The sequence below is a fragment of the Danio rerio genome, chromosome 12 (genome assembly GCF_052040795.2).
Source record: "Danio rerio strain M-AB ecotype USA chromosome 12, GRCz13ab, whole genome shotgun sequence".
Lineage (NCBI taxonomy): Eukaryota > Metazoa > Chordata > Actinopteri > Cypriniformes > Danionidae > Danio > Danio rerio.
The window spans coordinates 2287015-2311488 of record NC_141032.1 but is presented as its reverse complement, the minus strand read 5'-3'; the positions used below and the strand labels follow the sequence as shown (position 1 = coordinate 2311488).

The following is a 24474-nucleotide window of genomic DNA, read 5'->3' as shown; positions in this document are numbered from 1 at the left end:
GCAAACAAAACTGACATTTAACCTACAATCCTTGCCAAAAGTTTTTTTTTTTTTTTTTACTGCTATCTCTTACTTTTTGTAGTAAACAATTTAAATGTGAGATTTTGGAAATCAGATCTGAATTTAGCAGAAACGATCGGGTCGGGCCGAAAATAATTTTAAGTGGGCAGCGGGTGAAGAAAGGCTGAATATACGGCAAGAGCAGAATAAAACTTTGCCGGGAGTGGGACTAAAAATTTGTCCTGTGCAGACCTCTATTGTACTGTCAGCAAGTTGTGCTGTTTAAACTTTAAATACGCAGTTTGAACAAGCAGCAAAATTAGTTTGAGTGGAGCAGGGGCATACAGTGTTGAGAGTGGTGTAAAGTAAGAGATTGTAATTTACTAAATAGTTTTAAATATGTGCACTTTTACTTCCCCTTGAGTACGTTTTCAGTGCTGTATCAGTACTTTTACTCCTACTTTCCTTCAACTTACAGTCACTACTTCATTTTTTTTCTTGACTATGGGGATTTGAAAAATCAGTCCTGTGATTCCTGTCCAATCAAATCACACATAGAAGTTAAATCGCATCATAAATAATAACCTTTTGGTTCTGTTTAGATGCATGTCACAGATGTCAAATGTTTACTTGTATGATGGCCTTAATCGCCCAGCAGGTACAAATTGATTGATGTTGTACCCCAACGTCATGGGGACATGGCATTTTGTTTGGAAATGAAAATCGGGTTGATGTCAGAATGCAACATCAGGCCAACAACGTCAATGTTCAACCTAAAAGCAACCAAATATCAACGTCTAATGATGTTACAGCTTGACTTTGTGTGGTCATTACCACTATGACTTCTATCAGACGTTTGGATTTTGGTTGCCATACCTGACGAATAAATGTCAGTATTTGACGTCAATATTGGTTTAAGATGTTAGCTCGAGGTTGGATTTTGGTCAGTTTCTAACACAATCTAAAATCAACCAAATATCAACGTCATTTGATGATGTTATTGGGCATCAAAATAATGTCATCCTTAGACGTTGGCTAGACCTTGAATTTTGTTCACCCTCACAATCTAAATCTAACCTAGTATTAACGTCTTATGATGTGGTGTGCCTGCTGGGCAATCACTAACTGCACTACAGAATATTACGTTTACACACATCCACAAATTAGATGTAAAAACTTTTTACAGTGTAACAATCACTTCTCCTGAGTACTTTTAAAAGGTCTTTTTACTCATACTTTGAGTAAAAATTAAAGCAGATACTTTTACTCTACTTGCAAGTAATGGCACTTTTACTTAAGTATGATTTTTCAGTACTCTTTCCACCACTGAAAATGAATAATTAAATCAATAAAAAACATAGAATATTTTGAATTTGGACTGCAATACCTATTTCAACCTCTGGTTGTCCATTCTACATACTGCACCTTTTTAAAAAAAAAGAGCATTTGCCTATTTTAATTTACATTAAGCAAGTGTTTTTACTTATTCAAATGCTCCAAATGAGCAGGAGATGATCAGAAGGATGCATGCGGCTGATAGTTTGCTCTTCCAGGTGGCCTTGCTGCTGATGTCAGAGTGGTCAGCGGGTTTGTTGACCTTAGTTTGTGTGGCTTCGTCAGGAGGGAAAATTATTGCTGTTTTGCATAGGAAATCGAGGTAATCGCCTTATGGTCAGGAGCCGGACTGACCGAGCTTCTTACCCCGCGGCATTTTTACAGGCTTTTAGCTCTGATATAAATACGACTTCTTAAATCTGCAGTTATGCAAGTGTCTCCAGGCTCACCGCCGCGGACCTGCAGGTACAAAGCAGACGTTCTTCAGCCAGACTCATGGCTCTTGTTGGAGAGGATGATCATACGTCTTCAAATGAACGTTAAGGAACATTTACAGCAAGGCATTAATGAGAAATGAGACTCCGCTGAAAGAGAGAAGAGAGAGAGTGATTAAGAGGCAGAGGTGAACCAGTTCAGTCACACTTTATTTTACAGTACAATTCCCACTGTTAACAAGCCATTAACATTTACTTTGTTAAATAATCCTAAATTGCTGCTCATTAATTATTATAAGGGTAGTAGGTGGGTTTAAACTCTCAGAAGTAAAGGTACAAAACTTGTCACGGGGGTGGAACCATTTTAAAATGTACACTATTGTACCTAACAGGTCCACATTTGTACATATTAATACCTACAAGTAAAAATTTGCAGCCAGGGTTTCTGCAGGTTTCACCCAGTCAACTTTAAAGGGCCATGAAACCCCCTCGTTTCAGCAGGGTGTTTTCACACCTCTACTTTGGAAAAAGTCAGAAAAGTGGGCGTGTCCAGCTCTGTTTAGGGGGGAGTGTCGGAGGAAGAAAAGCGGCTTGGTGTGGGAGTGTCTATTTGGGCGCGCTGACTTTCAGAGTCAAAACACAACACCCACAGCGGACAATGTGACTGTGTTTACATGAACATCTGTAGTCGAATTATTTGCCAAATTATTAAATGGTGGACTTTAACTGCAGTTTGGCTCTTTCATTCAGGGAATTCAATCATGTCCCTCCCGACAAACGAGATATTTGATTCGAGGAACCGCTCTAAGCGTGTATTTTTCATGCAATGTTTGATACCGCACGGCGAATGAGAGAAAAAAAACTCAGCATTTCCCGGAAACTTAGATACACATGGCAGGTAGCGTCAGAAAGCCGCGTGTGTTATTCCGGTCACAAAATCCAACACGAGGTTATAGTTTTGGTTGTAACTGTTAGTGCTAACACAACATGGCGTCTTTGCCGTCTACACTGTGACAGTAATGAATATTAATGAAGTTGCACAATAGAGCGCGCTGATTGGTTTGAACCAAGCCTTACTCATGCATTAATGCAACACACTGTAAGCGTAATAAGACACACTCTGGCACAGACGTCCAGTCTGCACGCTGGAATACAGGCTATTATGTCATCGCCGTGACGCATCTTCAAAAATTCGTTGCAAACAGGAAGTACGAATTTGCTTGAAATAACGCAAAAACAACCAATTTACACTTTTTAGTGAAATATAGGTGTCCTAATAGTGTTTTTAGCAGTGTGGGACACATATAGGACTGTCAACAGCTCAAAAAAATGTGTTTTGGTGTTTCGTGACCCTTTAAGACTTTTTTAAAGACCTTTCTAAGACCATCACGAAAGACATTTCAGACTTATACAGCCCTAAATGCTAAGGATTTTTTTTAAATGGCCCAGCAGACAAAACAACAATTACTTGCCCCATCAAAAAAACTAATTCTAATTCAGCCACGTATTTTAAATATTGAGTGTGTCAACTAGTGACATTAGGAGTGAAGACATTAAGGGCCCTATCATACACCCGGCGCATGGTGAGACGCAATTGTTGTTTGCTAGTTTCAGCTTGGCACAAGATTCATTTTGACGTATTGCAGCACGCTGTTTAAATAGCAAATGCATTTGTGCTTATATGTGCGCCCATAGAAGTTCTGGTCTTAAAAGGGAGGCGCATTGCTGGCGCATTGCTATTTTGAGAAACTATAATAGATTTTTCAATAGACCAGAACAAAGCCGGTCTATTGTCCAGCGCAGAGCGCGTTATGCCGAGTTCAGACTGCATGATTTTCAAAGTAGTCGTGTCACAGATGTTTTCACACTGCATGACTATCTGGGCTAGCGTTTCGACGCTGCTTTGTTTACATTGCAAGATGGATCGGCGACAGGGACTCTCACATTGCATGACTTTACTATAGGAAGAATCGCCGACAACTTCGTCCGAACTACGTCTCACAGCAAAAACACGTAGTTTGTCTTTTGTTATTTACTAAATAATGAGAAAGAAGCCTGTAACTGGGTAGAGAATGTACATGTTTGCTCACCAGGGTTTAAAGGGAATTAGCCATTTCTCCTCAACGTTGATAATAAACTAATTTCTTTCTGTGTGAAACGTCAAACAGACACGGTTGCTCCTGAGTCCTGTCAAACCTCCACTAGTTTTTCCTCCATTTCGTGGGTCCAAATAAACCGAAAAAGAGCGCTTTTAACTTCTCCCCCAGTTCAAGTTTAGTTTAGTGGGCAAACTTTGATAAATATTTACTTGCAACCTATGCTAAATAATTTCTACGAGCTAATTAAAACATTGAAAAGAAATGAATTAACAAAAAGCGACATTAACAATTTAACTGCGCTCACAGGCAACACAATTTGACCTTTTTAATTGTGCTTAAATAATACAACCTTTGCAACATTTAAATATAATTATATATTATCAGTGAACTATTTCATTACATTTCAATTTAATTTTGTATTTAATTTAATAAGCATCAAACTAATATATAAATGTAAATAAATAAATAATAATAATAATAATAATAATAATAATAATAATAATAATAATAATACATACACTAAATAAATTCAGGCTAAATTAAATTATTTTAATAGCTGACAAACTTTCGAAACATTGACCTCAAAGTGATGCAAAGTTCCTCAGTCAGGATCATATAAATGAATTGAGCTGTAAAGACTCTCTATTTAGCTCATTGTTGATTTAATCTCAGTTTAATTACAATTTTAGCGCTTGAAAGTGTCTAATTATGAAACAAACTCAATTCAACTACAAAGCATCTCTATAGAAAACAATGGCGTCATTGTCCTGCTCAACTGTTGTTCTCATCCGTGTCTGTGCATATAAATCAATAACACTACTGAATAATTAATTAATAATTAATGATATACAAAAGCTTATAGATGAAATTGAGTCTCTTTAAATGAGTGTTAATATTAACTTAATGTTAAATGCACAGAAAGTCATGCTGAGGAGATCATTATCAGTAAAGAGATGAGAGAGACTGGTTAGACTCGACCTTTGACCTGCTAACCCAGATGAGGAGAACTTTAGACATCAAAAACCATCAGATTTAGAAAAAAAAAAATGTGTGAACATTCACTTTAACCAGATAAAAGCCGATCTTCAGCTGGACAGAGAAATGTTTCTCAGTGTTTATTGTTCATGCACATCAAATGGATTCTATATTAATTGGTGGTGCACTTGATTAAAAAGTAAAAAAGAAAAATTATTTAATATATTGCTCTATATATATATATATATATATATATATATATATATATATATAAATATATAGCAATATATATACACACACACACACACACATTATATAAATGTGATGCATCAAATAAGACATACATTTTCTGCATTAAAAAAACCAAACATGTAAAACGTTGTTCTACCCTTCATATATGAAAATGATGAGACCCAGGCAGAATTGGATGATTTTTATTGTTTGTTTCTGGATTTGCTTTTGGTCTCGACTTTTTGTTTTGTGTTTTGGGTTTTGTTTGTAATTTTTTTTGCTTTGCATTTTTGATTTGTTTTTGCATTTTGTTTAGATTTTTGTGTTTTGTTTTGTATTTTGCGTTTTGTTTTTGCATTTTATTTTTGCATTTTGTTTTGATTTTTCGGTTTTGTTTTATATTTTGCATTTTTTTGTTTTGGGTTTTGTTTTGTATTTTGTAATTTGTTTTTGTTTTGGGTTTTGTTTTGCGGTTTGGGTAGTGTTTTGAATTTAGTTTGTTTTTGGTTTTGTTTTGCAGTTTTGATTTTTGATTTATTTTTTGCATTTTGCATTTTGTTTTGTTTTGGGGTTTTGTTTTTAATTTTGTGTTTTGTTTTGCATTTTGTTTTGTTTTTGTGATTTGTTTTGAATTTTGTGTTTTGCATTTTGTTTTTGTGTTTTGTTTTTAATTTTGTGTTTTGTTTTGCGTTTTGTTTTGTTTTTGTGTTTTGTTTTGAATTTTGTGTTTTGCATTTTGTTTTTGTGTTTTGTTTAGCATTTTGTTTTGTTTTTGTGTTTAGAATTTTGGGTTTTGTTTTGAATATTGTGTTTTGTTTTGCATTTTGGGTTGTGTTTAAAATTTTATTTTGTTTTTAGGTTTTGTTTTTGTAGTTTGTTTTGTTTTTGAGTTTTGCTTTGGGGTTTCGTTTTGAATTTTGTGTTTTTTTAAGGTTTTGTTTTTGCAATGTTGTTGTTGTTTTTTTTTGAGTTTTGCTTTTGGGTTTTGTTTTGAATTTTGTGTGTGTTTTTTTTTAGCATTTTGTTTTTCAGTTTTGTTTTGCTTTTGTGTTTTGATTTCTACATAATTTTGCTAACCTAGCAATCAGATTCAAATCATTAGATCCAGACAAAAACTCATGTAACGGTGACTTTAGTGAAGAAATCTAAAATTCGCAAAGCTAACATGTTCCACATCACGCAGCTGTAGCTGTGGCTAGTGTGGAAACATGTGGAGCTCCGGTCCTGTGTGGGCCTCTAAATTACACACACTTTTAAAAGTGAACGTGACCTACGACACACGCGTCCATCTACACTATTACAACTACATAAAAAAAAATGCCTCATTTACTCCAAAAACACTTGAGCGACTTACAGCTAAACAACAAGCTTTTTCTCCTCTCGCTGTCGCCTGTAATCTGAAATCACTCATGAATCAACAACACCTCAAAGTGCCACCAATGACTCAATGGAAGCCAAACACACTCCAGGGACAATGCATGGCTTTAGTCATATCTAATAGCTCCTCTATGCATGAGCACAACAATAAAACAGTGGCTGTTTCACACTGAAGTGACCAGTGCTTCATCTAATCTGCAATCTGCCCTATACGATACTGATTCCAGCACAGAAAGCGTGTCCAGTGTTCGTATGCATGTGTGCGTGTGTTTTATTCCTGGTGGGCGCCGCGTGCGTGTGTTAGTAGTTATGAAATAGAGCTGGCATCTGGCCCGTGCAGGACATTTGACCTTGATTTTTTTTCTTTTTTCCCCCCTCTCCTCCCTCGCTCTCTCAAACTCAAGTCTTTTCCCTTAGCAGAGGCTAAAAGGCTCAAAAGGGTGGAAAGCCAAATATTTATTTAAGGCTCCTGGACGCCAGGTTGCATAAAAGGTTCCACAGCCTTTTGCATCAAACCTCAACCGTCGAAAACCACAAATTCTGTTTTTGCAGCCATAAAACTGCCCCCACCAAGGAGAGAGCGAGAGAAAAAAAAAAAGATTTCCATTTGGTTGATTCTTATAAATTTAAATGAAGTGAAAAAAAAAAATCGGGTTTACTCCCAAAAGAAAAATATTGTGTTAAATATATTTTGCAAACGTGCGGGTGACAGAATATTTATGAGAAATAGACAAGCGCTTATCTGCTTCTAGAAGTTCTCCGTAGCTATGAATACAGGCTGTGTGTATTTCAGCATATTGCTCTGAAATGACATTTAGGGCTTTTTTTGGTGGTCGATCTGATATTATTAGTGTTAGATATTATCTGTTTGATTAAATTTTTCCGTGAATTCAGTCTCAGTGAATTATTTAAGAGCAATAGAGTTGACTTGTATAATAAGCCATATCAGCTGTTTCATAACAGTTTAAATCAATCTCAGTCTAAATCTTACTGTGTATTTAAGCAGTACTCTAAAATGGGAATGTTTTGTAAACCACCACAGTTACTTGATTTATTAGTTTATTCATGATAAATGTTTGTAAAGCATGTACTTTACCATATGTTTATGAACAACAGACAACCATTCTTTATCTATTTATCTTATAAAGGTGCTGTATGTACGTTTTTGACTCTTCTAAAGCATAAAAATGCCATAATATGCTGTGAACATTCTGAAAAGTAATGCTAGAATAATGATATTTTGCTTTGAAAATGTGCATTATGTGTTGGACTGTCTGTCTTCTGGTCTTTTTAACCTGCCCCATGCCAGTTTAGCCCATTATATTTCAGCACCCCGGGTTGCCTTGGTGTAAAACAGCATATTTCATTCATTCATTCAGTCAGACAGATGTTATAAGGGTGCACCCTGCCACCCTGCTTATATCCGAGATCTTGTCCTTTCTGTCATGACCCAAAGCTCATGACAATTGGTGAAAGCAGGAACGTAGACTGACTGGTAAATCCAGAGGTTTTCCTTTCGGCTCAGCTTCTTCTTCACCACAACGGACCAATACATCGACTGCATTACTGTTGCCGCTGCACCAATCCACCTGTCAATCTCACGATCCATCCTTCCGTCACTCGTAAACAAAACCCCAAGATACTTGAACTCCTCCACCTGGGGTAAGGACTTTCCTCCAACCTGGAGATGCATAAACATATTTTACTTATTTATTTTTTTGTACTTTTTTGTTTTTGAAAATCAATCATACTGTCAGAGAGGGGGGACAAGACCAGAGCTGTGAGTGTGAATAACAGTTTATTTGACACATGAACAGGGAATGATATGAGCAGGTAAAGTCTATTGCAGCTGTGATGAGCAGCGGGCCAGATGATGGAATGGAACCGGAGAATGAGGAGATGGAGGAACACGGACAACACACAACCAGGAGGGAATCACACTAGGAAGAGGAGACACTGGAGATCACAAGGAACAGGCGGGTAAATATAACTCACTCTATTAAGGATACACTGACTGTGAGACTAGTCATTTTGTCATTTAACAAGACACTGATTTAGGGCTGGTGAGGGGTTTTATAGGCTGGAGTGATAAGCGGGGAATGTCACGTACAGTATGTGTGTGACTATTTAGTGCTCAAGTGATGTGGATAGTGATTATTGTGCTGACTGAGATGATTCACGCTTTATGGCGTGTGTTATCCTGCTCAAAGTAGCCATCAGAACATGTTTATACTGTGGTCAAGGGATGGACATGGTCACCAACAACACTCTGACCTCTGACATCAACAAGGCATTTGCGTCCACTGGATATTTCCTCTTTGTCGGAGCATTCTCTGTAAACCCTAGAGAAGGTTGTGCGTGAAAATCCCAGTAGATCAGCAGTTTCTGAAATACCCAGTGCAGTCCTTCTGGCACCAACAACCATGCCACATTCAAAGTCACTTAAATCCCCTTTCTTCCCCATTCTGATGCATCGTCTTGACCATGTCTGCATGCCTCGGGTTGTTGTCGCCTAATTGGCTGATAAGAAATTTGCAATGAGCAGCAGTTGGAAAAGTGTACCTAATAAAGTGGCCGGTGAGTGTACATTCTGACCGTTTGATTTCAATGTCTCTATTTGGAAAGGTGTTATTAATTTTGATCGATTGGGATGATTAAGTCCTTTTGTATGTGGTGCATCTGCATAAAATATAATCCTTTACAAACATATAAAAATATGACATAACCCTGCTGAAAAATCCAGCTTAAACCAGCCTAGGCTGGTTGGCTGGTTTTAGCTGGTTGACCAGCCTGGTTTTAGAGGGGTTTTGGCCATTTCCAGGCTGGTTTCCAGCCATTTCCAGCCTGGTCTTAGCTGGTCAGGCTGGAAAATGACCAGCCAAATCCAGCTAAAACCAGCTTGACCAGCCTGGTTTAAGCTGGATATAGCTGGTTTTGGCTGGACTCCAAACTTGGCTAGGCTGGTCAAGCTGGTTTTAGCTGGTCATCTCCCATTAATCCTATTAATATTCAAAATAAAAATGTAAATCAACAGGGCAGTCTAACAGCATTCACGTACAATTATTGAATCATCAAACGAAACATAACATGGTCATTATTGTATAAATAATATTTAATGATATATTTATCTTTTAATCTTCATAAATAATCAAATTTTATGCGACTGGATACACACTAGGGCTGCACCAGATATCGTTTCAGCATCAATATCATAATGTGATTGTTCGCAATAGTCACATCGTAGGATTTATGCAGTGTTGAGTTTGTATTTTAAATTATACAACAGTTCTGTCTGGTTCTAGAATCTGATTGGCTGATAGCCGTGATATATTTAAGTAATATCAGCACCCGTACAGCCTCTTTACCCTTTGTGTATTACTCCGCCCACACACAGCCAGCAAAAAGCAGACACTACAGATCTAAAGATTAAAAGATGCTTGCTCAGCTGTTTAACTGTCAGCTTATGATTTGAATCCAAGGTGGAAGAAAGTAGCTCCTCATACAAAAGGGTTTTTGAGACTCTCCATGTTTGATTTTGTTTTTATATACTCAATTATGCCGTCAAGCTGTTGTTTAAACGCAATATCACACTCGTAGCACTATATACAGCCATATTGCGCTGCTACTCGTGTGATATTGCTCATATATGATTATTTGATACCTGTGATTGTATAATGATTGTAAAGGCATTTAGGCATAAGAAATTGTACCATTTGTAACCTTAACTATGATTTATTTTATTGAAAGGATTCAGGAGCAACCGTGTCTGTTTGACGTTTCACACAGAAAGAAATTAGTTTATTATCAATGTTGAGGAGAAATGGCTAATTCCCTTTAAACCCAGGTGAGCAAATATGCACATTTCTACCCCATTAAAGGCTTCTTTCTCATTATTTAGTAAATAACAAAAGACAAACTACGTGTTTTTGCTGTGAGACGTAGTTTGGACGAAGTTGTCGGCGATTCTTCCTATAGTAAAGTCATGCAATGTGAAAGTCCCTGTCGCCGATCCATCTTGCAATGTAAACAAAGCAGCGACGAAACGCTAGCCCAGATAGTCAAGCAGTGTGAAAACATCTGTGACACGACTACTTTGAAAATCATGCAGTCTGAACTCGGCATAAGTTAAAATAGATTGTTCATTAGATTTTATGGAGATGCACTCCTACTGCAGAATCATCCCAGTCGATCTAACATTACAGAGAGATATTAGGTCATCTGGTGAAATTGTTTTCCTATTGCAATACAGATTGCAAAAAAACATCGCAATGCTAGATTTATCCAATATCGTCCAGCTCTAGTTACACACATTGCATTATCGATGCTTAACGATATGTTGTTCAGCCCTAGTTCAAACTACGTATTTAAATTCAGCTGATATAACACAACTCTTGAGGTTTTTTAATGAGGACAGCTTAATTATTTCGTTTAATCCGCTTAAAATCAAGTTAGGGCGAACTATCCCTTTAACAGACTGAAGGTATCATCATGTTCAGGTGTTTACGCTGGGATCTGAACATGTGTTTGTAGATCTGAGGCTCGTGCTGCGATCTCTTCCTCACAGAGGTGATCTGGGGGTCAGGGGTCAGTGCAGGGGTTACAGCAGGGGTCAGTGTGTCCTGTGGCTGCAGGCCGTCTCCTCCTCCTGTTGAGCACAATGAGGTCTGTTTACACACAGCAGAATCTTTCATCTTCTCTGTGCTGAAACTCATCTTTCAGCAGATTAAGACTGTGTCCTGCTGCTGGAGGATGCTTGCCTGCAACATTTATATTGAGTCATGTTTTCAGTAAAACACAGACAGAAAACAAGATTCATACATGTATGTATTTTTTTATTTATGTATGTATGTATGTATTTATGTATGTATTTCTTTATGTATTTATGCTGTTATGTAATTATTTGTGTATGCATGTATTTATTTATGATGTATTTATGTCTGTATTTATGCTGTTATGTATGTTTGTATGTATGTATTTATGCTGTAACGTATGTATTTATGTATGTATTTATAATGTTATGTATATATTTATGTATATATTTATGCTGTTATGTATAAGTATTTATTTATTTATGTATTTATGTATGTATTTATGTCTGTATTTATGCTGTTATGTATGTTTGTATGTATGTATTTATGCTGTAACGTATATATTTATGTATATATTTATGCTGTTATGTATGTAAGTATTTATTTATGTATTTATGTATGTATTTATGCTGTTATGTATGTATGTATGTATGTATGTATGTATGTATGTATGTATGTATGTATGTATGTATGTATGTATGTATGTATGCTGTTCTGTATGTATGTATGTATGTATGTATGTATGTATGTATGTATGTATGTATGTATGTATGTATTTATGCTGTTATGTATGTATTTATGTTTGTATGTATTTATGTATGTATTTATTTATGTATGTATTTATTTATGTATGTATTTTTATGTATGCACTTATGTATGTACTTATGTATTTATGTATGTATGTATTTATTCGTGTATGTATGTATGTATGTATGTATTTATGCTGTTGTGTATGTATGTATGTATGTATGTATGTATGTATTTATGCTGTTGTGTATGTATGTATGTATGTATGTATGTATGTATGTATGTATGTATGTATGTATGTATGCATGTATGTATTTATGCTGTTATGTATGTATTTATGTTTGTATGTATTTATGTATGTATTTATTTAGGTATGTATTTTTATGTATGCACTTATGTATGTACTTATGTATTTATGTATGTATGTATTTATTCGTGTATGTATTTATGTATGTATTTACGTATGCATATATGTATGTATTTATTTCTGTATGTATTTATGTATTTTGCATGAATTTATGTATGTAATTATGTATGTATGTATTTATGTATGTATTTATCTATGTATTAATGTATGTATGTATTTATGCTATTATGTATGTATTTTTGTTTGTATTTATGTATGTAATTATTTATGTATTTATTTTTATGTATGTATTTATTAGTGTATTTATTTGTGTATTTATGTACCCATGTTTGTAATTATGTATGTATTTGTGTATGTATTTATTTATGTATGTATTTTCTGTATTTCTATGCATTTATGTATGCATTTATTTATGTATGTATTTATCTATGTATTAATGTATGTATGCATTTATGCCGTTATGTATGTATTTATGTATTTATGTATGTATTTGCATGTATGTATTTATGTATGTATGTATTTATGTATGTATGTATGTATTTATGTATGTATTTATGCTGTTATGTATGTATTTTTGTATGTTTTTATGTATTTATTTATGCTGTTATGTATGTATTTTTGTATGTATTTATGTTTGCATGTATTTATCTATGCATTTATTTATGTATGTATTTATGTATGTATTTATGTATGTATTTATTCGTGTATGTATTTATGCATGTATGTATTTATGTATTTATGTATGTATTTGCATGTATGTATTTATGTATGTATGTATTTATGCTGTTATGTATGTATTTTTGTGTGTATTTATGTATTTATGTTTGCATGTATTTATTTTTGTATGTATTTTTATGTCTGTATTTATGTATGTATTTATTCATGTATGTATTTATGCATGTATGTATTTATGTATGTATTTATGTATGCATTTATGTATGTATTTATTTATGTATGCATTTATGCTGTTATGTATGTATTTATGTATTCATGTATGTATTTATTTATGTATGTATTTATGTATGTATTTGTGCTTTTACGTATGCATTTATGTATGTATTTATTCGTGTATGTATTTATGTATGTATTTATATATGTATTTATGTATGTATGCATTTATGCTGTTATGTATGTATTTATTTGTGTATCTATTTATGCGTGTATGTTTTTATGTATGTATTTATATATGTATTTATGTATGTATTTGTGCTTTTACGTATGTATTTATGTATGTATGTATTTATGCTGTTATGTTATGTATGTATTTTTGTATGTATTTATGTTTGTATGTATTTATTTATGTATGTATTTTTATGTATGTATTTATGTATGTACTTGTATATGTACTTATATATTTATGTATGTATGTATTTATGTTTGTTTTTATTCGTGTTTGTATTTATGTATGTATTTATTTCTGTATTTCTGTATGTATTTCTGTATTTTGAATGTATTTATGTGTGTAATTATGTATTTATTTATTCATGAATGTATTTATGTATGCATTTATGCTATTATGTATGTATTTATGTATTTTTATGCAGTTATGTATGCATTTATGCTGTTATGTATGTATTTATGTATTTATGCTGTTATGTATGTATTTGTGTATGTTTTTATGTATGTATTTATGTTGTTATGTATGTATTTTTGTATGCATTTATGTATTTATGCATGTATTAATTTATGTATGTATTTTTATATATGTATTTATGTATGTATTTATGCTGTTATGTATGTATTTATGTATGTATGTATGTATGTATTTATGCTGTTATGTATTTATGTATGTATGTATTTATGCTGTTATGTTATGTATGTATTTTTGTATGTATTTATGCATGTACTTATATATGTACTTATGTATTTATGTATGTATGCATTTATGTATGTATTTATTCTTGTATGTATTCATGTATTTATGTATGTATGCATTTATGTAAGTATTTATTTCTGTATTTTGCATGTATTTATGTATGTAATTATGTATGTGTTTATGTATGTATGTAATTATGTATGCATTTATGCTATTATGTATGTATTTATATGTATTTTTGTATTTTTATGCATTTATGCTCTTATGTATGTATTTATGTATGTGTTTGTATGTATTTATTTATGTATTTATGTATGTATTTATTTATGTATGTATTTATGCTGTTATGTATGTATTTGTGTATGTTTTTATGTATGTATTTATATTGTTATGTATGTATTTCTATATGTATTTATGTATGTATTTTTATATATGTATTTATGTATGTATATATGTATGTATTTATTCGTGTATGTATTTATGCATGTATGTATTCATGTATGTATTTTTGTTTGCATTTATGCTGTTATGTATGTATTTATGTATTAATGTATGTTTTTATTTAAGTATGTATTTATAGATGTATTTATGTGTGTATGTATTTATGTATGCATTTATGTATGTATGCATTTATGCTGTTATGTATGTATTTATGTATGTATTTATGTATGTATTTATTTATGTATTTATGTATGTATTTATGTATGTATATATGTATGTATTTGTATGTATTTATGTATGTATTTATGTATGTATTTTTATATATGTATTTATGTATGTATATATGTATGTATTTATTCGTGTATGTATTTATGCATGTATGTATTTATGTATGCATTTATGCTGTTATGTATGTGTTTATGTATTAATATATGTTTTTATTTATGTATGTATTTATAGATGTATTTATGTATGTATTTATGTGTGTATGCATTTATGTATGTATGCATTTATGCTGTTATGTATGTATTTATGTATGTATTTATGTGCGTATGTATTTATCTATGTATGTATTTATGTATGTTATTATGCTGTTATGTATGTATTTATGTATGTAATTTTGCTGTTATGTATGTATTTTTGTATGTATTTATCTGTATGTATTTATGTATGTATTTTTATGTATGTACTTATATATGTACTTATGTATTTATGTATGTATGCATTTATGTATGTATGTATTCTTATATGTATTCATGTATTTATGTATGTATGTATGTATTTATTTCTGTATGTATTTCTGTATTTTGCTTGTGTGTATTTATGTATGCATTTATGCTATTTTGTATGTATTTATATGTATTTTTGTATTTTTAGGCATTTATGTATGTATTTATGTATGTATGTATGTATTTATCTATGTATTTATATATGTATTTATGTATGTATGCATTTATGTTGTTATGTATGTATTTATGTATGTATTTGTATGTATTTATTTATGTATTTATGTATGTATTTATGCTGTTATGTATGTATTTGTGTATGTTTTTTTGTATGTATTTATGCTGTTATGTATGTATTTCTGTATGTATTTATGTATTTATGATGTTATGTATGTATTTGTGTATGTTTTTATGTATGTATTTATGTTGTTATGTATGTATTTCTGTATGTATTTATGTATGTATTTTTATATATGTATTTCTGTATGTATGCATTTATGCTGTTATGTATGTTTTTATGTGTTTATGTATGTTTTTATTTATGTATGTATTTATGTATTTATAGATGTATTTATGTATTATGTATTTATGTATGTATGCATTTATGCTGTTATGTATGTATTTATGTATGCATTTATGCTGTTATGTATGTATTTATGTATGTATTTATGCTGTTATGTATGTATTTATGTTTGTATGTATTTATTTATGTATGTATTTTTATGTATGTATTTATGTATGTACTTATATATGTACTTATGTATTTATGTATGTTTGCATTTATGTATGTATTTATTCTTTTATGTATTCATGTATTTATGTATGTATGCATTTATGTATGTATTTATTTCTGTATGTATTTCTGTATTTTGCATGTATTTATGTATGTAATTATGTATGTGTTCATGTATGTATGTAATTATGTTTGCATTTATGCTATTATGTATGTATTTATATGTATTTTTGTATTTTTATGCATTTATGTATGCATTTATGTATGTATGTATGTATTTATCTATGTTTTTATGTTTGTATGCATTTATGTATTTATGTATGTATTTGTATGTATTTATTTATGTATTTATGTATGTATTTATTTATGTATGTATTTATGCTGTTATGTATGTATTTGTGTATGTTTTTATGTATGTATTTATATTGTTATGTATGTATTTCTGTATGTATTTATGTATGTATTTTTATATATGTATTTATGTATGTATGTATATATCTATGTATTTATTCGTGTATGTATTTATGCATGTATGTAATCATGTATATATTTATGTATGCATTTATGCTGTTATGTATGTATTTATGTATTAATGTATGTTTTTATTTATGTTTGTATTTATGTATGTATTTATGTATGTATTTTTATATATGTATTTATGTATGTATATATGTATGTATTTATTCGTGTATGTATTTATGCATGTATGTATTCATGTATGTATTTATGTATGCATTTATGCTGTTATGTATGTATCTATGTATGTATTTATTTCTGTATGTATTTCTGTATTTTGCATGTATTTATGTATGTACTTATGTATGTGTTTACGTATGTATGTAATTATGTATGCATTTATGCTATTATGTATGTATTTATATGTATTTTTGTATTTTTATGCATTTATGTATGGATTTATGTATGTATGTATTTATCTATGTATTTATGTTTGTATGCATTTATGCTGTTATGTATGTATTTATGTATGTTTTTATGTATGTTATGTATGTATTTCTGTATGTATTTCTGTATGTATTTTTATATATGTATTTATGTATGTATATATGTATGTAATTATTCGTGTATGTATTTATGCATGTATGTATTCATGTATGTATTTATGTATGCCTTTATGCTGTTATGTATGTATCTATGTATGTATTTATGCTGTTATGTATGTATTTATGTTTGTATGTATTTATTTATGTATGTATTTTTATGTATGTATTTATGTATGTACTTATATATGTACTTATGTATTATGTATGTTTGCATTTATGTATGTATTTATTCTTGTATGTATTCATGTATTTATGTATGTATGCATTTATGCTGTTATGTATGTATCTATGTATGTATTTATTTCTGTATGTATTTCTGTATTTTGCATGTATTTATGTATGTACTTATGTATGTGTTTATGTATGTATGTAATTATGTATGCATTTATGCTATTATGTATGTATTTTTATGCATTTATGTATGGATTTATGTATGTATGTATTTATCTATGTATTTATGTTTGTATGCATTTATGCTGTTATGTATGTATTTATGTATGTTTTTATGTATGTTATGTATGTATTTCTGTATGTATTTCTGTATGTATTTTTATATATGTATTTATGTATGTATATATGTATGTAATTATTCGTGTATGTATTTATGCATGTATGCATTCATGTATGTATTTATGTATGCATTTATGCTGTTATGTATGTATTTATGTATTAATGTATGTTTTTATTTATGTTTGTATTTATAGATGTATTTATGTATGTACTTATGTGTGTATGTATTTATGTATGCATTTATGTATGTATGCATTTATGCTGTTATGTATTTATTTATGTATGTATTTATTTATGTATGTATTTATGTATGTATGTATTTATGTATATATGTATGTATGTATTTATGTATGTTATTATGCTGTTATGTATGTATTTATGTATTAATGTATGTTTTTATTTATGTATGTACTTATATGTGTATGTATTTATGTATGTATGCATTTATGCTGTTATGTATGTATTTATGTATGTATGTATGTATTTATGTATGTTATTATGCTGTTATGTATGTATTTATGTATGTAATTTTGCTGTTATGTATGTATTTTTGTATGTATTTATCTGTATGTATTTATGTATGTATTTTTCTGAATGTATTTATGTATGTACTTATGTATTTATGTATGTATGCATTTATGTATGTATTTATTCTTGTATGTATTCATGTATTTATGTATGTATGCATGTATTTATTTCTGTATGTATTTCTGTATTTTGCATGTGTTTATGTATGTATGTATTTATGTATGCATTTATGCTGTTGTGTATGTATTTATGTATGTATTTATGCTGTTATGTATGTATTTATGTATGTATTTGTGCTTTTACGTATGTATTCATGTATGTATGTATTTATGTATGTATTTATGCTGTTATGTATGTATTTTTGTATGTATTTATGTTTGTATGTATGTATTTTTTTGTATGTATTTATATATGTACTCATGTATTTATGTATGTATGCATTTATGTATGTATTTATTCGTGTATGTATTTATGTTTGTAATTATGCATGTATGTATTTATGTATGTATGTATGTTATTATGTATGTATGCATTTATGTATGTATTTATTTATGTATGTATTTATGTATGCACTTATGTATGTATTTATTTATGTATTTATTTGTGCTTTTATGTTTGTATTTATGTATGTATGTATTTATTAATATATTTATGTATGTATGCATTTATGCCCATATGTATGTATTTATGTATTTGTATGTATGTATTTATGCTGTTATGTATGTATTTATGTATGTATTTTTGCTGTTTTGTATGCATTTATGTATGTATTTTTATGTATGTATTTATGTATGTACTTATATATGTACTTGTGTATTTATTTGTGTATTTATTTGTTTGTATTTATGCATCTATGTATTTATTTATGTATCCATTTATGTATGTATGCATTTATGCTGTTATGTTTGTATTTATTTATTTATGTATTTATGCTGTTATGTATGTATTTATATGCAATTTTGTATTTTTATGCATTTATGTATGCATTTATGTATGTATGTATTTATCTATGTATTTATGTATGTATGCATTTATGTATTTATGTATGTATTTGTATGTATTTATGTATGTATTTATTTATGTATGTATTTATGCTGGTATGTATGTATTTGTGTATGTTTTATTGTATGTATTTATGTTGTTAAGTATGTATTTCTGTATTTATGTATGTATTTATTTATTTATGCTGTTATGTATGTATTTGTGTATGTTTTTATGTATGTATTTTTGTTCTTATATCTGTATTTATGTATGTATTTATGTCTGTATTTATTCGTGTATTTATGTTTGTATTTACGTATGTATGTTTTTATGCTGTCATGTATGTATTTTTGTGTATATGTATGTATGTATATATTTATGTATGTATGTATTTACGTATGTATGTATTTATGCATGTATGCATTTATGCTATTATGTATGTATTATTGTATTTTATGTATGTATTTATGTATGTATTTGTTTATGCATGTATGTATGTCTGTATTTATGTATACATTTATGTATTTATGCATGTATTTGTGCTTTTACGTATCTATTTTTGTATGTATGTATTTATGTATGTATGCATTTATGTTGTCATGTATTTATTTATGCTGTTATGTATGTATTAATATACGTATTTATGTATGTATGTATGTATTTATGTATATATGCATTTATGCTGTTATGTATTTATGTATGTATGTATTTATTTTTGTGTTTATGCTTTTATGTATGTATTTATGTATGTTTTTATGCTGTTAAGTATGTAATTTTGTATGTATTTATGTATGTAGTTTTGTATGTATTTATGTATGTATGCATTTATGTATGCATTTATGTATGTATTTTTGTATGTGTGTATTTGTATATGTATTTATGTGTATTTGTTTATTTATGCATGTATTTATTTGTGTATTTATTTATTCATGTTTTTATTTGTTTACATATTTTTATATGTATTTATGTTTATTTGTATATGTATTTATGTCTGTATTTTTGTATGTATTTATTTATTTATGTATGTATGTATTTTTGTATGTATATGTATTTATGTGTATTTGTTTATTTAAGCATTTATGTATGTATTTATTTATGCATGTTTTCATTTGTTTATGAATTTTTATATGTATTTATGTTTATTTGTATATGTATTTGTCTGTATTTTTTGTATTTCAAATTAACATTTGGTTATGTTTTTCTTTTTGTATAAATTTGTATATGTATTTATTTATTTTGTATGTATTTATGTATGCATTTTTGTAAGTATTTATTTTGTATGTTTTATGTATGCATGTATTTGTATATGTTGTTATGTATGTATGTAATTATGTATGCATTTATGCTATTATGTATGTATTTTTATGCATTTATGTATGGATTTATGTATGTATGTATTTATCTATGTATTTATGTTTGTATGCATTTATGCTGTTATGTATGTATTTATGTATGTTTTTATGTATGTTATGTATGTATTTCTGTATGTATTTCTGTATGTATTTTTATATATGTATTTATGTATGTATATATGTATGTAATTATTCGTGTATGTATTTATGCATGTATGCATTCATGTATGTATTTATGTATGCATTTATGCTGTTATGTATGTATTTATGTATTAATGTATGTTTTTATTTATGTTTGTATTTATAGATGTATTTATGTATGTACTTATGTGTGTATGTATTTATGTATGCATTTATGTATGTATGCATTTATGCTGTTATGTATTTATTTATGTATGTATTTATTTATGTATGTATTTATGTATGTATGTATTTATGTATATATGTATGTATGTATTTATGTATGTTATTATGCTGTTATGTATGTATTTATGTATTAATGTATGTTTTTATTTATGTATGTACTTATGTGTGTATGTATTTATGTATGTATGCATTTATGCTGTTATGTATGTATTTATGTATGTATGTATGTATTTATGTATGTATGCATTTATGTATGTATTTATTTCTGTATGTATTTCTGTATTTTGCATGTATTTATGTATGTAATTATGTATGTGTTCATGTATGTATGTAATTATGTTTGCATTTATGCTATTATGTATGTATTTATATGTATTTTTGTATTTTTATGCATTTATGTATGCATTTATGTATGTATGTATGTATTTATCTATGTTTTTATGTTTGTATGCATTTATGTATTTATGTATGTATTTGTATGTATTTATTTATGTATTTATGTATGTATTTATTTATGTATGTATTTATGCTGTTATGTATGTATTTGTGTATGTTTTTATGTATGTATTTATATTGTTATGTATGTATTTCTGTATGTATTTATGTATGTATTTTTATATATGTATTTATGTATGTATGTATATATCTATGTATTTATTCGTGTATGTATTTATGCATGTATGTAATCATGTATATATTTATGTATGCATTTATGCTGTTATGTATGTATTTATGTATTAATGTATGTTTTTATTTATGTTTGTATTTATGTATGTATTTATGTATGTATTTTTATATATGTATTTATGTATGTATATATGTATGTATTTATTCGTGTATGTATTTATGCATGTATGTATTCATGTATGTATTTATGTATGCATTTATGCTGTTATGTATGTATCTATGTATGTATTTATTTCTGTATGTATTTCTGTATTTTGCATGTATTTATGTATGTACTTATGTATGTGTTTACGTATGTATGTAATTATGTATGCATTTATGCTATTATGTATGTATTTATATGTATTTTTGTATTTTTATGCATTTATGTATGGATTTATGTATGTATGTATTTATCTATGTATTTATGTTTGTATGCATTTATGCTGTTATGTATGTATTTATGTATGTTTTTATGTATGTTATGTATGTATTTCTGTATGTATTTCTGTATGTATTTTTATATATGTATTTATGTATGTATATATGTATGTAATTATTCGTGTATGTATTTATGCATGTATGTATTCATGTATGTATTTATGTATGCCTTTATGCTGTTATGTATGTATCTATGTATGTATTTATGCTGTTATGTATGTATTTATGTTTGTATGTATTTATTTATGTATGTATTTTTATGTATGTATTTATGTATGTACTTATATATGTACTTATGTATTATGTATGTTTGCATTTATGTATGTATTTATTCTTGTATGTATTCATGTATTTATGTATGTATGCATTTATGCTGTTATGTATGTATCTATGTATGTATTTATTTCTGTATGTATTTCTGTATTTTGCATGTATTTATGTATGTACTTATGTATGTGTTTATGTATGTATGTAATTATGTATGCATTTATGCTATTATGTATGTATTTTTATGCATTTATGTATGGATTTATGTATGTATGTATTTATCTATGTATTTATGTTTGTATGCATTTATGCTGTTATGTATGTATTTATGTATGTTTTTATGTATGTTATGTATGTATTTCTGTATGTATTTCTGTATGTATTTTTATATATGTATTTATGTATGTATATATGTATGTAATTATTCGTGTATGTATTTATGCATGTATGCATTCATGTATGTATTTATGTATGCATTTATGCTGTTATGTATGTATTTATGTATTAATGTATGTTTTTATTTATGTTTGTATTTATAGATGTATTTATGTATGTACTTATGTGTGTATGTATTTATGTATGCATTTATGTATGTATGCATTTATGCTGTTATGTATTTATTTATGTATGTATTTATTTATGTATGTATTTATGTATGTATGTATTTATGTATATATGTATGTATGTATTTATGTATGTTATTATGCTGTTATGTATGTATTTATGTATTAATGTATGTTTTTATTTATGTATGTACTTATATGTGTATGTATTTATGTATGTATGCATTTATGCTGTTATGTATGTATTTATGTATGTATGTATGTATTTATGTATGTTATTATGCTGTTATGTATGTATTTATGTATGTAATTTTGCTGTTATGTATGTATTTTTGTATGTATTTATCTGTATGTATTTATGTATGTATTTTTCTGAATGTATTTATGTATGTACTTATGTATTTATGTATGTATGCATTTATGTATGTATTTATTCTTGTATGTATTCATGTATTTATGTATGTATGCATGTATTTATTTCTGTATGTATTTCTGTATTTTGCATGTGTTTATGTATGTATGTATTTATGTATGCATTTATGCTGTTGTGTATGTATTTATGTATGTATTTATGCTGTTATGTATGTATTTATGTATGTATTTGTGCTTTTACGTATGTATTCATGTATGTATGTATTTATGTATGTATTTATGCTGTTATGTATGTATTTTTGTATGTATTTATGTTTGTATGTATGTATTTTTTTGTATGTATTTATATATGTACTCATGTATTTATGTATGTATGCATTTATGTATGTATTTATTCGTGTATGTATTTATGTTTGTAATTATGCATGTATGTATTTATGTATGTATGTATGTTATTATGTATGTATGCATTTATGTATGTATTTATTTATGTATGTATTTATGTATGCACTTATGTATGTATTTATTTATGTATTTATTTGTGCTTTTATGTTTGTATTTATGTATGTATGTATTTATTAATATATTTATGTATGTATGCATTTATGCCCATATGTATGTATTTATGTATTTGTATGTATGTATTTATGCTGTTATGTATGTATTTATGTATGTATTTTTGCTGTTTTGTATGCATTTATGTATGTATTTTTATGTATGTATTTATGTATGTACTTATATATGTACTTGTGTATTTATTTGTGTATTTATTTGTTTGTATTTATGCATCTATGTATTTATTTATGTATCCATTTATGTATGTATGCATTTATGCTGTTATGTTTGTATTTATTTATTTATGTATTTATGCTGTTATGTATGTATTTATATGCAATTTTGTATTTTTATGCATTTATGTATGCATTTATGTATGTATGTATTTATCTATGTATTTATGTATGTATGCATTTATGTATTTATGTATGTATTTGTATGTATTTATGTATGTATTTATTTATGTATGTATTTATGCTGGTATGTATGTATTTGTGTATGTTTTATTGTATGTATTTATGTTGTTAAGTATGTATTTCTGTATTTATGTATGTATTTATTTATTTATGCTGTTATGTATGTATTTGTGTATGTTTTTATGTATGTATTTTTGTTCTTATATCTGTATTTATGTATGTATTTATGTCTGTATTTATTCGTGTATTTATGTTTGTATTTACGTATGTATGTTTTTATGCTGTCATGTATGTATTTTTGTGTATATGTATGTATGTATATATTTATGTATGTATGTATTTACGTATGTATGTATTTATGCATGTATGCATTTATGCTATTATGTATGTATTATTGTATTTTATGTATGTATTTATGTATGTATTTGTTTATGCATGTATGTATGTCTGTATTTATGTATACATTTATGTATTTATGCATGTATTTGTGCTTTTACGTATCTATTTTTGTATGTATGTATTTATGT

General features: G+C 28.3%; 1 protein-coding gene across 4 annotated transcripts in view; it reads right to left on the bottom strand.

Annotated features, from left to right (window-relative positions):
• Positions 1-58: 58 nt before the first annotated feature.
• Positions 59-24474, bottom strand: part of LOC147834363 (uncharacterized) — a 332733-nt gene continuing 308317 nt past the window's right edge. For 3 of the 4 annotated variants that reach the window (XR_015503708.1, XR_015503710.1, XR_015503697.1), the window contains one exon: positions 59-1919. The gene's annotated coding sequence lies outside the window, so the exon portion shown is untranslated. Of the gene's footprint in view, positions 1920-5961; positions 8133-24474 lie in introns of those variants that run through there. The other variant, XR_015503701.1, reaches the window with a different exon arrangement.